The 15,851-nt window shown below is 42.2% G+C and overlaps 1 protein-coding gene across 2 annotated transcripts in view; it reads left to right on the forward strand.

The window, feature by feature from the left end:
* Positions 1-8,756: 8,756 nt before the first annotated feature.
* Positions 8,757-15,851, forward strand: part of ZRANB1 (zinc finger RANBP2-type containing 1) — a 69,354-nt gene continuing 62,259 nt past the window's right edge. For both annotated transcript variants that reach the window (XM_027112890.1, XM_027112891.1), the window contains exon 1: positions 8,757-9,094. The gene's annotated coding sequence lies outside the window, so the exon portion shown is untranslated. The remainder of the gene's footprint in view (positions 9,095-15,851) is intronic.

The raw sequence follows: 15,851 nt of genomic DNA on the forward strand, positions 1-15,851 counted from the left end.
ATGTTCCCATTTGTGTGTGCTATGTATTTCTGCCTGGGACACCGATATGCAAGTCTTCCTATGACAACCTCTATGGCGAGAGTGGTTATTTGGCCTCAGACTTGTTTTTGGAAATGTTTTCATCATGAATAGAATTTACAGCAAGGCTGTGGGCCATTTAAGCACTCCCTGCTGTTTGTTTTTCACTACTAGAGTTGTAAATTGTTTACATTCTCACAGAACGTAAAAGAGGAAGGATGCAGTTTTGCAAGGTATATGTACAATTCAACCAGTTCCCAAGCCGGGCTGCTGACATCTTGCTAGAGCTCCCAGAGGCTTGTCAAGTGATGGTGTTACCACCGTGGCCCAGGATCAGATGAATGTGGTACCGAGTGGGCCCTCATCTTGGCAGTATCTTCTTTCCTGGACCCACCTGTGCTGCAGGGAGCATGGACGCCTGCTAATTCCCTTACCTGCTTGCTTCCTTACCCCATTACCCTCCTGAGTGCTGACTCTAACACCTCAAGAGAACTCAGGCAAAGTTCCTGAAACAAAGTGCTCTGAAGCTGATGCTAATCACCTGTCCTAAAAGGTGGGGTGAGAAATTCACCCATTTTGAGCACAGTCTTTTTTCAGGTTCATCACCGAAAGAGTTTGGCTTCAAGTTGGTTACTTACGCTATTTCTCTTTTTCCCCATAATTGGGATGGATGACTCTTATTTTGTGAGTGTGATGAGGTCAGTAAATTGTGATCTTCTGATAAATTCTATTAGCAAAGACCACTTCTTGAAAAAACAAATCATAAAATTAGAGAAGGCATTGATATTTAGGCTTATTCCACACATCTTTTTATAGAAACATCTGTAAGTTGTGTGTATTCTGGGTCCCAGATAGATAGATGGAAAAACCTGGGGAAAGGGTCACTGGGTTACATTGACATTGAGAGCCTGTGTCCTGATTCCTAAAAAGAAAGTCCTGTAACTTCTCTGTTCCTTGGCTTTCCCTTCAATCATTGGAGGTAACACCTACCTGACAAAACTGATAAGAATACAATGAGATAGAGGATAGTAAAGTGCTTTGAAAATTTAAAGATTCTAAAAACACCAATTATTGTTGTTGTCTAAAAATATATAGTCTAAAACAGTGGTTTTTAACCTTTTTGGGTGATTAATGCCTTTAGAGACTTGACGAAAGCTACAGACCCTCTCTCCAGAAAAGTACAAGCCATCGGAGGATTTTCTTTTACAATTTCAAGGCATCTATGGATCTTCTGAAGCCCATCAATCCTTGGAAAAAATTTCATAAAATACATCTTATTTTCTTTTTAAAGATTGCTACATGCAAAAGTTAATGTGTTAGATATGATTTTCATCAGCATTCATTTATAACACTTGACATTTAAAATTCTTCACAAGATATATATAAATTACAAACCAAAAGAAAAAGAATCAAAAGGAAGTATCAAACTATTCTTAGTTCTTGAACAAAATTTAAATGCATTAGGTTATTGAACTAGAATAATGATGGTTGAAAAGATCCTGAAGTATAAAATCAAGAAAGCTAAGTTAATTAATTCATTCAATAAATATTTCTTGAGCACCTGTATGTGTCAAGGGACATTCTAAGTGCTCAGGATACCCTAGTGAATCACACAGTCAGGATATCTAAAATACAGAGGTGGTACCTTCTGTTCATTGCTAAAGCTGTTAAAACTCCAGGTAATGTATGAATCCTGGCAGCTAATGAGTTCATTAGTTACACAATTCATGCTTTACTCCTTGTGTGGAACAACTGAATAATTTTGTATTGGTCATAAAACTACATTTCTGTCTGGTCAGCCCTCTCTTAACATTTAGTTTGCATGTTTTAAATTTATAGCTTGGGACTTCCCTGGTGGTGCAGTGATTAAGAATCTGCCTGCCAATACAGGGGACACGGGTTTGATTCCTGATCCGGGAAGATCTCACATGCGGCGGAGCAACTAAGCCCGTGTACCACAACTACTGAGCCCATGCGCCTAGAGCCCGTGCTCTGCAACAAGAGAAGCCACCACAATGAGAAGCCCGCGCACTGCGACATAGAGTAGCCCCTGCTCGAAGCAACTAGAGAAAGCCTGTGCGCAACAACGAAGACCCTATGCAGCCAAAAATAAATAAATAAAAATAAAATTAAAATTAAAAAAATAAATTTATAGCTACTATAAATCTTCCACATTGAAGGTAACAAAATATTGTAAACTTAATGGTTTTATCCCAGGTTTGAAGCTACCACACAGATTACTGTCTTTGGTCCACAGTTAGAATTTACATATTGTTTTTGAAGCAAATGAAATCATTTGCATGAATCACTCTAATTAACTTGAGAAATACCTGAATGACATGAATACTTTCAAATATTTTGAAATATTTTTAGACTATGTGTCTCTGAAATGACTGGAAGGAAAGGAATGAAAAGTATTGTGGCCTTCCTAACTTTGTGGGTTATTTATCATTTTAGTGTTTGGCAAAAAGGCAGAATATTTTCAATTCCATGAGCATTATATAATAAGACATGTAGTAAAGTATTAGAAACTAGGTCAGAATGTTTTTTTTCCTGTGTGTGAGAGTTTGTGTATGTGTGTGTGGGTGTATGTGCGTGTGTTGGGGGTAGTAGTGGAGGTGTCACCTTGTCAGCACTGAAATGGGAAGAGGTGTATTTATTAAAAACAATAAATGGAGTAAATATCCCTTTTGAGGTTGTTCACATGGGGTTAGGTTTAAAGAATATTTGGGGTTGACTGGGTATCAGCCCTACTTTTCACTTTTTCAGGGTTTCCTAGTTGAGACATTTTATCTCTCACTGAGTCACCCATCTTTCCCACTACCTCCTGCCTCTTTTTTTCTTCTCTCCTTGCTCAGCTAATCATATTTACCTGCAAAACGCACCCTTATTTCCCATTCCTACTTTCCAAGGGAATTGCATCACTTGCTACCCTGTGCTCTGTATTGCAACATTAGTAATCTGATTTTCTTACATGAAATTTGCCTTTTTGTCCTGAGAAATGAACAAAATCCAACCTTCCACTACTTAGATTAGGGTCTCAATCTTTGTGTCTGTGTTGTGGTCGCTTTGGAATAATTTTTTAAGTGCATAAAATGAATGAGATTATAAGGACACCAATTAAATTGAAATATAGTTCTCAAAATATTTAAAAATCTATAATATTCATTTAAGTACTTTCAAAATAACACATGATATAACAACTTAGTGGCAGGTCTAACGGCCACAATGATTTTGTAGTCATGATGAAGATAAGCCATATTTTGAGATAGCTACAACTGTAATGTGTTCTAATAAATCTGTGATTTCTGTGGGTGCCAAAGCCACCAGGTCTGTTCATATTTCTGTGGTTTGTTGACTGTGTTGATAATTGATGTAAATGCTACATTTCAGTTAAAAGTTAGTGGAAATAAAGACGTAGTTTTTCCTATCTAAGTTCACAGACCCCTAGAGGGTATGGAGACCCCAGATTAAGTACAGTCCCCCACTAGACTGCAAGCCCCCTGATGCAGAGACAGGCTTTTGTTTTTGTCCCTGCACAGCCAGCACTTAGCACAGTGTCTGACATAGAATAATTCCTCAACAAACATCTGAATTAAGTGAAACGCAAAGCAAGGAAACCAATTTAGGATTATTGCCAGGGCTCGTCACCTCTTATCTCAGTGAATCTTCAGTTAACTGCCAGGGAAATATTACCTTTCTCAGACGAGGAGACTGGGACTCAGAGGATAGCTATGCGGCAGAGCAGAATTTAAACTCAGGTCTGTTTGACTCCAAAGTCCGCGTCGTTTCCACCTCATATTGTTGCCTCTTACAAACTTGTCTGGGTCCAGAGAATAACACAGATGAGGTTATTTCAGATAGTTGTTGTCTCCAAACTTCTTAAAAAGACTCAGTAGAATTTCAACAATTCTCTCATAACTCAGCAAGTCTACTTTATGGGGATATCTTGTTGAAGTTTTGTGACAATGTCTTAATCTATATGATCTTGTTACTATGAGCATAAATTCTTACCCATCCAGGCAAGACTGTCCTAGAACAGACCAGGACTTGGGTAAGTCAAGCAAGCTGTATTCTGTCTGATGCCTTAACACCCATACTTTGCCCTTCCGTGAGATTTTGTCCCAGGCAGGTTTGTGGTTGGGTTGGCCTCAGTGGGGGTCACAGGAGGATCCTATATTCCACAAAACAGTGGCATTTATGCACAAGAATGGATCAGGCAACATTATCGTTTTTTTTTTTTTTTTTGGCTGTGATGGGTCTTCATTGCTGTGCGCGGGCTTTCTCTAGTTGCAGCGAGCGGGGGCTACTCTTCATTGCAGTGCGGTGGCTTCTCTTGTTGCAGATCACAGGCTCTAGGCATGTGGGCTCAGTAGTTGTGGCGCATGGGCTTAGTTGCTCCGTGGCATGTGGGATCTTCCTGGACCAGGCCTCGAACCTGTGTCCCCTGCATTGGCAGGTGGATTCTTAACCACTGCACCACCAGGGAAGCCTGCAACATTATCATATTGCGTTTTCTGCTGCAAAGAGGTTTTTCCACGGAGGAATCATGTATAATCATGTACAGTAAGTGGAAGATATTTTGTAGTTTATAGAACTGACATTTTCTGCAATACAGCTGAGAATTTGTTCTCATAACAAGTGAAGTTTCTAGCCTTTCTTTTGAGGGAAGCTCACCAATTTTGTACGACTTGCTTCATAAAAGCACAGATTCCCCCAGCAGTCCCTGGGAAAGCTGGACCTGTCGTCATCTCCTTCAGCTAAGTGCCTTTAACTTCCCTGATTTGGAAATGTCCGCCTCTAGGTTGCCTCTGCCATCTGGCCCCCCTGTTCCAGGCCTGACTCTGGGCTGCTGAACCATGTTGGGAAAAGTGACTCCTTTTGCTTTTCTTTCTTCACTCTTCTTGGTTTGCTTCCCCACAACCTTTGTCCCAAAGTCCCTCTGTTATCCTCCAGCTCCCAGCCCAGCCCTTAGCAGGTGACCCGCACTTGACTCCCCCAGGAGGAGAAAGGGTATGAAGTCCACTCCATCACCTGTTCTCCCATCAGAATTTCTCTGCAACTCTATTTTTCACATCTTCCTTTTCTCCTGTTTCTGGGAGAGAAAGCGCCCCCTCCCCATTCCCTTAGCTAGCTAAGACGCATCAGTCCGCTCTGGATTACCTGCCTCCTGGATTTCAATCCTTTATTTTTTCCCCTCTCCATCCTCTCTCCTCTGTTTATAAAAGTGCTCAGATATGCTCATTTTAAAAAGTGTGTAAAAGAAAACAAAACCTTTCCCTCATTCGTGTTATTACTCCCTGTGTCTATTCTTATATCTCCTGCCTTCCCTTCCTTGCCAAACGCCTTGGACTGGTCTGTAATCACTGCTTCAAAGCCCACACATGCCTTCAGCTTTCGGAATCTGGCTTCTGTCTCCACCATCCTACTGAGACCTGTTCTCTGGAAGGTCACTAAGACTCTTGTTTGTCAAATCCAGCGACCTTTTCTCTGTTCTAATTCCTAAGTCTGTGGAATCTGACACTGTTTGTTACCATATTCTTGAGGCTTACCACCCCCTGGGCTTCCAGAACACCTTTTCATCTCCTGGCTTTCTGACCCATCTTTTCTCTTCCTTTGGGAGTTTCTCTTTTTCTATCCCACTCCTGTGGCTTCAGTGGCAACTTCTACATTAGATAACTCTCTGATGTTTATCTCCAGGTCCAGCCTATCAAATTTTTAGCATTTCCCCCTGCTTACTGCACATCTCCTCCTGAGCCCAGCATCTCAACATACCTCGTCCAGCGGTCAACATCGCCTCTTATTTAGTTCCTCTCCTGTGCTTTGATTCTGACTTTCAATTCTTTCATCTGCCCCAGATTCAGACACCGGAAAACCCTGAAGTTCTATGGTCACCCTATTTCACTTCTGACCCCTCCTTTCCATTCCCACAGCTACTTTGGTTTTGGGTTCTTGACTCTTAATTGGTTTCTCTTTCCCTGATTCTAGTTCTACCCTGGTTTGTCCCACAGGTATTCCAGGTTAAGGTATAAGTACTGGCTCTTGCCTGCTCAGAACCATTCCATGGCTTTCTACTAGTGAAGGAATTAAGTACAGAGCCACAGTTTGGCGTTCAAGACCTTCACAGCAAGGCAGGAAAAGTAAAATGGGATTTTATCTTCTCTAGGTAGTTTGAAAAACACCTGAAATAAAACTCCAAACAAACTAGTTGTCAACAAAACTATAATGTCCCTACACTTTAGTAAAAGGGTTGGAAGAAAAAGAACATTCTTTTTTGCAACAGTGGATACTTTTTTCCCAAATGAAATATTTCTCAGAAATATATGTAAGGAGAATAATTTATTCTCTGTGCCAAGCAGCACGAATTAGATCCTTCTTTGTGACAGTGCTGTCTGCTGCATTTGCTGACATCCTTTTTACTCAAATGTGGTGCATTGGGAAGGAGATTTGACTGGGGAATCAAGAGCTTTGTGTTCTAATTTTAGACCTAGATGGTCTGGCTTTTGGTAAGTCACTTAAAATCTCTAGGCATTAGTTTCCACACCTGCAAACTGTTGGTAAGTCACTTAAAATCTCTAGGCATTAGTTCACACATCTGCAAACTGCGGGCCTGGGACAATGTCAATATCTAGCTGCACATTACAATCACCTGAGGAGTGTGTTTAAAACCTAGCCAATGCAAACTCTCCTCCTGGGGATGGTTTCAGTAGGTCTGGGTAGGGCCCAGATAGGTATATTTTGAAAAGCTCCTCATGTGTAGCCAGGGCTGAGAACCACTGGCTTGGTAACAAGTGCCTTTTCAGCTTTACCATAGAGTCACTTTTGGATTTGCTCTTCCTCTCAATTACAAGATGGTTTTCGTTTGAATTTACTCAGCACATTCCACCTCCTATTGTCATTATGGTTATTTTTGTCTCGTCTGCTTTCCTATGCTGTAGTTCCCACAAACACAGAATGTGTCTTACTCATCTCTGTGTGCTTATTATTCCTTGACACATGGATTTTCAGTTTGCTAAACTTCATGAAGAGTTAACAAGCTTACTTAAACAATCTCTTTTCCTTAACAAAATGAATTACAACTCAAACTAAACAAAAACACCTGATTCTGTGGTTCTTGGTAACTTGCTGGTGAGCTTCAGGAAGGGCAAGCTGGAGGTTCTCAGAGGCTCTTAAAATATTTTCAAAGTGAAATGTTGGTGGAACCATTTGTTCTTACATAATAACGTGGTTTAATTTTATCTACAATTGTGTTAATTATATGTTTGAGAATGTGTGTTAAGTTTTGTAGGTAAATGACTGTTGCAGTTTAAACTCTGTTGATGAGTCCTTGAGCAAATAATGTTGCTCCGGGAAGGTGGTGGTTATTAAAACTCTCGACATCACAGGAATGGCTGCAAGGGTAAAATATATCACTGATTAGGAAAGAGGTTGTTGATGAGAGGAAGCTATATCAGGTATTTCTCTTCAGTGGCCATAGTGAAGCTATGAGAATACCAGGCATAGTTTTACTAAATGAAGTCACCATCCGAGTTTTAAAAATCCAGTTAAACTCTGAATAATACATTCTTTCTGTTGAAGCTGAGGCGTCCGAAACTTCAGACACCTCAGTGCTTTTTGACAGTGCTAAGAAGTTTACAACTTTTAAAGACTCTCTGTGTTTTTACGGTCATTCGTATTCTTGAAATAAAATTTGAAGTATGAAAAATGCAAGGCAAAGTCTCATTGAGAAAAGCAAAGCTCTCCAGCCTGAAAAATATGACATACTCATGGGGTTTTAGTAATTGGGTAAATGATTTAGACTACTTGGCTATATTTACATTAAAAAAAGAAATATATGAAACATCACCATATAACATATTCTCTTTGGAACTTTGGCTCATGTAATTCTCCCGGCAGTTTTCTTCCCCCCCCATGGTTATAATCTCTCCCTTACATTTACAATTTACAGTAAAAGCAAACCATTAGAAAATTAGGTTTACCCAATACTAGAGCTAGGAAGTAGTAAAAGAGAGCGAAAAGCAAAGTATCCATGGCTTTTTTAAAAATTAATTTTATTGAGATATAATTGGCATACAACTCTATGGCTTTTCATCATGAATATATGCATGTACTTAGGTAATACATACATTATAAATTTACACATTCACAAATATAAATGGATAGCTGCCTCGAAGACGGGAATAAAAAAAGACATTGTAAAAAAAAGATATATGAAAATGCAATTGCCTCAACCTAAACATTTATCTTCCCTGGTGTCTTATCAAGAGCTTGAAGCTGTATAAGAAAAAGTGATGCAGAATCTGTCACTTGGTGAGACTTGGGAGTTGACTTAGAAGTCGGCTATAAGAGCAACCGAGACCGTGCATTAGGAGCTGGGCAGCCACAAGAACGTCCTCCCGGCCGCCCCGGCTGCGTCCCCGTGCCCCGCGCACGCCGCGCCGTCGCCTCCCGGCGTGCCCCGCACGTCGCCGAAGTCCCGCAGCCCCAGCCAACCGGCCGCCGCACAGGGGGCGGGACCCGGGGGCCGGCGCGCGCCGCCGCCTCACAATCGGGGCCCGGCGCCGGCGTGACGTCCCCCTTCCGTGGCCCGCCTTCTGCGCCCGGAAAGAGGCGGCCGACCATTGGCTGCGCCGCTGGCGGCCTCGGGGCCAATGACACGGCGACGAGCGGCGGGGTCTGGCCTTGACGTTGTGCTGCTTGCCGTGGGGTTTTTTTGGCTCCGGGGCCCCTCACCGCCGCCATTAGGAGCCCGCTGCTCCCGAGGCCACCCCCCCCTCTCTCCCCCCTTCCCCCCTGTGTCCCCCCGCCTCCGTGCCTGCTCTCCGCCCCTCTGCCCCCGCCTCCGGCAGCGGGAGTCGCGCGCGGGCCCGCGGTGACCATGTCCTGACTGAGGGGAGAGGGCGGAGGCGGCAGCAGCGGGGCGGGCGGCGGCGCGGAGGGAGGCGGAGAGGGGCCGGGCTCGGCTCGTCGCCGCGGGCTGCTCGGGGAGTCGCTGCCGCCGCCGCGGCCGCCGGGCGCCGAGCGTCGGACGGGGAGGAGGAGCAGGAGCTGGAGGAAGAGCCACCGCCGCCGCCAGGTAACCGGGCCCCGGGAGGGCGCCCCGCTGCAGGCCCCTCGCGGCTCCGCCGCGGCCTGCCCGGGCCCCTCGCTCCCTGATGGCGCCCAGGCCGCTGGGTCTCCCGGGCCGTCCGCCAGCGACCCCCGGGTAGGCGTCGCAGGCGAGGAGAGGGGAGGCGGCAAGGTCTGGCTCCTCCGCGCTTCCATCTTGGGCTTTCCCGATGCGGGCACAAGCCCCGGGGCTGTGGGAGGGTGGGTCCGCTCGGCTTGTTTACCGACCATGGATCAGCCGCGGCTGGACGCGCCGCCTGCGTTGCCACCTCTCTTCCGCCAGATGACCCCCCTTCCCCCCGACTTCTTTTCCTGCCACCTCCGGGCTGGGGAGTGGGGTTTCTCTCGCGCTCTGCGGTAGGCCCTAAATACTTGGGTCCATCGCCACAAGTTGGTACTGGGCCCCAAACTTCGGTCCCTTGGCCGCTTCCTCTTCGCCTCCCGCGGTGGCCTTCCGTTGTTGCCTTTTCTGTCCTAGAAAGATGGGGGGCGACGGGGGTGGGCTGGGGAGGAGGAGCTGGAACTCGTGGCAAGATCGTCTAGCTCTCTCGCTCGCGATAACGATGGTTCCGTGCAACTCTCTGTTATTTTTCTCCGCTGTGGTTTGGTGTGGGTCGTTTCACAGACAAAAGGACTGTAATGAATACTTGCGTTAAGCACAAGGGACCAGCAGTTTAGGTTCAGCCTGGAAGTTTGAACCGGCCCATTATCTTTGAGATAACACTGGTGTTTTGAAACTCTGGCTGAGAATTTGGTATTTCAGTCAATTGATTCCATAACTCCGTAGGCTATGAGGTTAAACGCCGTCCTCTCTATCCAATATTTTGGTCTGTTTGCTCACCGTATGATCTGTTATGTTGTTGTCAATAAATTTAATGTACAGTTGAAGAGAAATCTTTACCTCATGGAAACGTTATATAATGAGTGTTTTTTCTAAAGTCTCTTTTTAGTTGACTTCTTTATCACTTGTGCGACCTCAAGGGTACCCATGTTTTGATCAAACGTGGATGACTCAGTATTCAAACCATAAGCCAGGGGAAACCATAAGGAGTATTGATCTTGGCTTGTGCCAGGGGTCTTAGGAAAGTCATTAAACTAGGTTTGTGAAAAATTAAGCTGGATCTCTCCTCCTGGTTATTAATATTATTAATTAAATGAGGCAGTTGTAAAGAAATCTAGAATCCTGATTCCCCCTTGATTTCTGGATCTTATGATATGCAGTCACCTTCTTATACTAAAGTTTCATAACATTGTTTTTATAGGCTGTCGGGGACTGAGAGGACAGTAATGGCACATTTTAATCTTTGGGGAGGATATTATTTGAATGTCATGAGGGATTTTTATTTCTGTTGATGTTTCAACACCTTTTGTTAATGCTTCAGAACATTGAGACACCCATTTATTTACTCTTGAAATGTGCTTGGGTTAGTATGATGAACTCATTCATGGTAGCTTATGGCCTTGATCCAGCTCTGTGTGCTGATAAGGGTTTGGCATATTGCATTTAAAGTCAGAGGATTAGCATAGTTTTGGAACTCATGATCCAGATGTAGGATATTTGAGGTAAATTGCCTCCTGTGTGTAACTGATATAGTGAGAGCTCTTCAATGTGCTTTATACTTATATCGCTTTTATAGTAGATGGAGGCTTTAAATAAATGGGAGCTGCAAAAGTAGACCACTGTAGCTTTTTATTTAACTTGGTTCAGCGTTATTATTTGAGCATTGCTGCTCACTTCCCTCCTTCCCCAATAATAAGCTTTTGCACCTGGGCTTTGAATACGTTTTCTCCCAGTGATGTGTTTCACCTGGACTATTTGTGCTCCGCTAATGCCTTGGGTAAATAATATCTTGCACATTTTAACACTCACCTTCTCACATCACAACATAAAAAGTTCCGGAACTCTCCTTGCTACATGCAAAGTAAGGTTTAAACTCCTTGGTGTGGTTTTCAGGTTTCTCTGTAATCTGGCCCTGATCCATTCTTCAGTCTTAACTCATTTCTTCCCTTTGTGAATCTTTAGTTCCAGCCAAACTAACTTGTTTGTTGTTCCTGTGAAGTCCCTCCTCTTGGCCTTTCTTTGTGCCTTTCCTTCTGTTTGAAACTCTTTTCTGCTTGTATTCACGGATACTCCCTTTACTCTGGGCCCAGTCTCTTGAGAAGCCTTTTTGACTAGTTCAACCCCAAGGGATCTATTCATACCTCTCCTGTGTGGGACTGTTTTCTTTTTCTTTTTTTTTTTCTTAGCATATGCTAGCCTGGATTTCAGTTTATCTTTTTATGTCTTTATTCGGCTTCCCAGTTAGATTTTTAAGACCTTTGAGGAGTGGGTATGAATCCTAAACCATGTATCTGTGGAGACCATATATTAAGCACTGAAAATATGAATACGTTGACAAAGTATTTTGGTTTTAGAGTTGTTCTAGAATATGAGGTTTGTACTCCTCTGAGTATTGGAGTTGCTGATTTCAAAGTTGGACTTTGATGGGTTTTTAAAAAAAAATTTATTTATTTTATTTATTTATTTTTGGCTGCGTTGGGTCTTCGTTGCTGCGCCCAGGCTTTCTAGTTGTGGTGAGCAGGGGCTACTCTTTGTTGCGGTGCGTGGGCTTCTCATTGTGGTGGCTTCTCTTGTTGCGGAGCACGGGCTATAGGCGTGTGGGCTTCAGTAGTTGTGGCACGCGGGCTTAGTAGTTGCGGCTCGCGGGCTCTAGAGCGCAGGCTCAGTAGTTGTGGCACACAGGCTTAGTTGCTCCGTGGCATGTGGGATCTTCCCGGACCAGGGCTCGAACCCGTGTCCCCTGCATTGGCAGGCGGATTCTTAACCACTGCGCCACCAGGGAAGCCCGGGCTTTGATGACTTAATGAGACAAAATATTTGAAACCATGGCTGTCTCTAAAAAGTTTTTTTTGGCCAGTATGTTTATATCTATTATCAGCATGGTTCTCTTTCTGTAGAGGATGCTCAACATTTTGTTAATGGTATAAGTACTACAGATCTGTAGTTTACTGCAGATTTGAGTTTGGGGCGGTTACTTTGGTTTGAGTTTGGCACCAGTGGCACTGTTGTCATGCCATATTTGTACATAGGTAACATTTAGCATCATGGGCAGGAGACAGTAATCTGTAGTCTCAGTTTGCATCCTTAACCTCAGATGTTGGCAGCATGTGTCATTGATCATGAGGCAGATGAGACTCAGGAGAATGTGTGATTCACTGCTACCTGTCAACACTGTTGGAAGAAACACAAACAAGCCCATCCATAGTATTTTTGTATCCCAAGGATAATTACGTGTAATTATGTAGCACATGGGTGGTTGCTGATGTAGTTGGAGAACAGGTGTGTACGTTCCTCTTGTGTTGTATGTGTGAGTGAGAGGCCTGATGTTTTATGGATACATAGTCTCCTAGCAGTAAATCATCTTGATTTATCCACTGCATCTTTGTGGAAACTTGTGTTCTTCCTCCAGTTCATCAAAATATTTTTTTTCCCCTGAAATTGACTGGTTTTTAGAAACTAGTTTACATAAAAACTTTTTTTTAAGCTTCAGAAACCTTTTTAGCATAATTGAAGCTAAAATTAATCTGTTAACTTTCCAGAAATACTAAGCATTTTTACTTAGGCTACTTGCATTTGTAAAAGGGACTTTCACAGAATTACATCAGTAATTTCACCACTTGAGAAATCTGGATCAGTAAGCATTCATTCTTTGCTCTCTGGGAGGGTGGTATTTTGGTTAAGATTAAATTTTTGAAAAGAGTCATTAGTTTGAATTTTTAAAGTGGAGGTTGGTCAGGAACATAAAATTTATTTTTCAGGTGCCTAGTGAATTGAACTTTTTAGTAATGAAAAAACTAATTTCCTTTATTTTTTATTCTTTTTTTTTTTGGCGGAACGCGGACCTCTCACTGTTGTGGCCTCTCCCCTTACGGAGCACAGGCTCCGGACGCGCAGGCTCAGCGGCCATGGCTCACGGGCCCAGCCCCAGCCGCTCCGCGGCACGTGGGATCTTCCCGGACCGGGGCACGAACCCGTGTCCCCTGCATCGGCAGGCGGACTCTCAACCACTGCGCCACCAGGGAAGCCCCTCACACTTTTGGCTTTTTATTTTGTACAGTTTGGCAAGTCAGATTTTTATGTGGATTGAATTTACATAAATAAAAAATATTCGAGTGGATGAGGCATTGTTGGAAATCAGTTGCATATATCTCCGTCTTTTAAATTTTTTTTAACAATAACAGCTTAATTGAGGTTTAGTTCATAAAACAAAAAATTCACACTTTTAAAGTATGGAATTCATTGGTTTTTAGTGTATTTACAAAGTTATGTAACCATCACCACTATTCAGAACATGTTCATCACCCCCAAAATAGACCTTGTACCCATTAGCAGTCATTCCCTCTTTGCCCCAGTTCCTGGCAACAAGTAATCTACTTCTGTCTTTATGGATTTACCTGTTCTGTACATTTCATATAAATGGAATCAAACAATATAGTCGTCCTTTGGTATCTGTGGGGGATTGGTTTCAGGATCCCTCTTGGATCCCCAAATCCAGGGATACTCAATTCCCTCATATAAAATGGCAAAATATTTGCATATAACCTACACACAACCTCTTGTATACTTTAAATCATATCTATATTACTTATAATACCTAATACAATATAAATGCTATGTAAATAGTTGTCAGTGTTTGAAAATTCAAGTTTTGCTTTTTGGAACTTTCTTTATATGACCCTTGGTATCTGGCTTTGTTCACTTCACTTATCGTTTTCAAGGTTTATCCATCTTGTAGCATGTATCAGTACTTCATTCTTTTTTATGGCTGAATAATATTCCATGTATGGGTACATACCACATTTTGTTTATATTTATCTATTCATTGATTGATGGGCATTTGAGTAGTTTCCACTTTTTGGCTTTTTATGAAATATGCTGCTGTGAACATTTGTGTACAAACTTGTGTGTGGACATAAGTTTTCATTTTTTGGGGGGTATATATTGATACCTAGGATGGAATTGCTGGTTCATATGGTAACTCTGTGTTTAACCTTTGAGGAACTTTGTGACTGTTTTCTAAAGTGGTTGTACCATTTTTGCATTTATACCAGCAATGTATGAGGGTTCCATTTCTCTACATCCTCATCAACACTTGTTATTGTCTGTCTTTTTTATTATAGCTGTCTTAGTGAAGTGGAATCTCCTAGTTTTTATTTGCATTCCCTAATGGCTGGTGGTATCGAGTATCTTTTCATGTGCTTACTGGTCGTTTGTGTATCTTTAGAGAATGTCTACTCCAATCCTTTGCCCATTTTTCAGTTGGGTTATTTGTCTTTTTATTGTTGAGTTGTGAGAGTTTTTTATATATTCTGGACACAAGTCAGATGACTTGCAAATACTTTCTCCTGTTCTGTAGGTTATCTCTTTATTGATGGTGTACTTTGAAACGCAAAAGATTTTAATTTTGATGTCCAATTTATCTGTTTTCTTTTGTCACTGTGCTTTTGGTGTCATCTCTTAAGAAGCCATTGTGTAATCCAAGGTCAAGAAGATTTGCATTTCTTCTAAGAATTTTACAGTTCTTAGCTCTTACATTTAGGTCTTTGATAATTTTGAGTTAAGTTTTGTATATAGTATGAGATAGGGATCCAAATTTATTCTTTTGCAGAGGGCTGTCAAGTTGTCCCAGCATCATTTGCTGAAATTCAGTTAGCTTTAGTAACATAATTATTCTCAGCCATCAATTGATTATTGCAAGACAGTATTCCCTGGATGTATGAAGAAATTATCCTTACTTTGCAGATGGAGAAAAGGATTTCTACTGAGTGTTGCTCATTAAGTTGCAGCAGTACGCTTGTGATTGGAATTCTGAAGGCAAGACCATTTCTGTAATGGTTTTTTTTTTGTTGTTGTTCTCGCCGTGAGGCCTATCATTTCTGTAATTTTTAACAAACCACTTTTAAATCCTTTTCTGGTTGGGGTGGGTAATTAACTTCATTTTTTGGTATTTAATGAAGTTAAAGTTTGTTTTTAAACAGGGGAACGACAGGAATTTGTAGAACTTTAGACTAATCTTTGTTTGGAATACTATCCTTTGATACCAGGAGAATATTGAATTGCTTTTTATTGTCTAAATGATTAGTGAGCAACTGTTTTATAGCAAACACTGTTTGTAGAGACGTAAAAGTGAATTTTTCAGTTGATCATTAGAAAGAAACCTTATTCCACAAAACTAAGTACTATGAAGTGGTAAAGAAGTGACTAAATTAGCACAAGATTAGGATTGGGTCAAGAAGGGTTTTACAGAAGTGGGAACATTTGAGCTAGTCTTTGAAGAAGGAGTGACAAGTTTCTAGGTATATATAGAACCAGGTAAGAATGGGAGGTGGGAGTGGGAGAACATCGTGTGCAGAAGCAATTGTAAGTGAAGGCATGGAGATATGAAAATTACATGCCACATATAAGGACCAGCAGAGGGTACAGTATGGCTAAAGCATGTGGATGAGGTTGGAATGGTGCTCATAGCACCTGGATATGAATGCCTTATTCCTTCTCCAGTCCCTGATCCTCTTTTTCCCCTTGAGCTAGTATTGTCAAGGAGCTGGGAAATAGAAAGGAGAAGTGATCCTCTTCAGTGTGGATCATCTTTACAGGTGGGAAGAGGGAAGGGTTCTCTGTCTCCGTGTGTGTGTGTGTGTGTGTGTGTGTGTGTGTGTGTGTGTGT

This window comes from Aethalodelphis obliquidens, unplaced genomic scaffold (assembly GCF_003676395.1).
Source record: "Aethalodelphis obliquidens isolate GAN/ISIS:26980383/991018 unplaced genomic scaffold, ASM367639v1 scaffold11, whole genome shotgun sequence".
NCBI classification, from domain to species: Eukaryota; Metazoa; Chordata; class Mammalia; order Artiodactyla; family Delphinidae; genus Aethalodelphis; species Aethalodelphis obliquidens.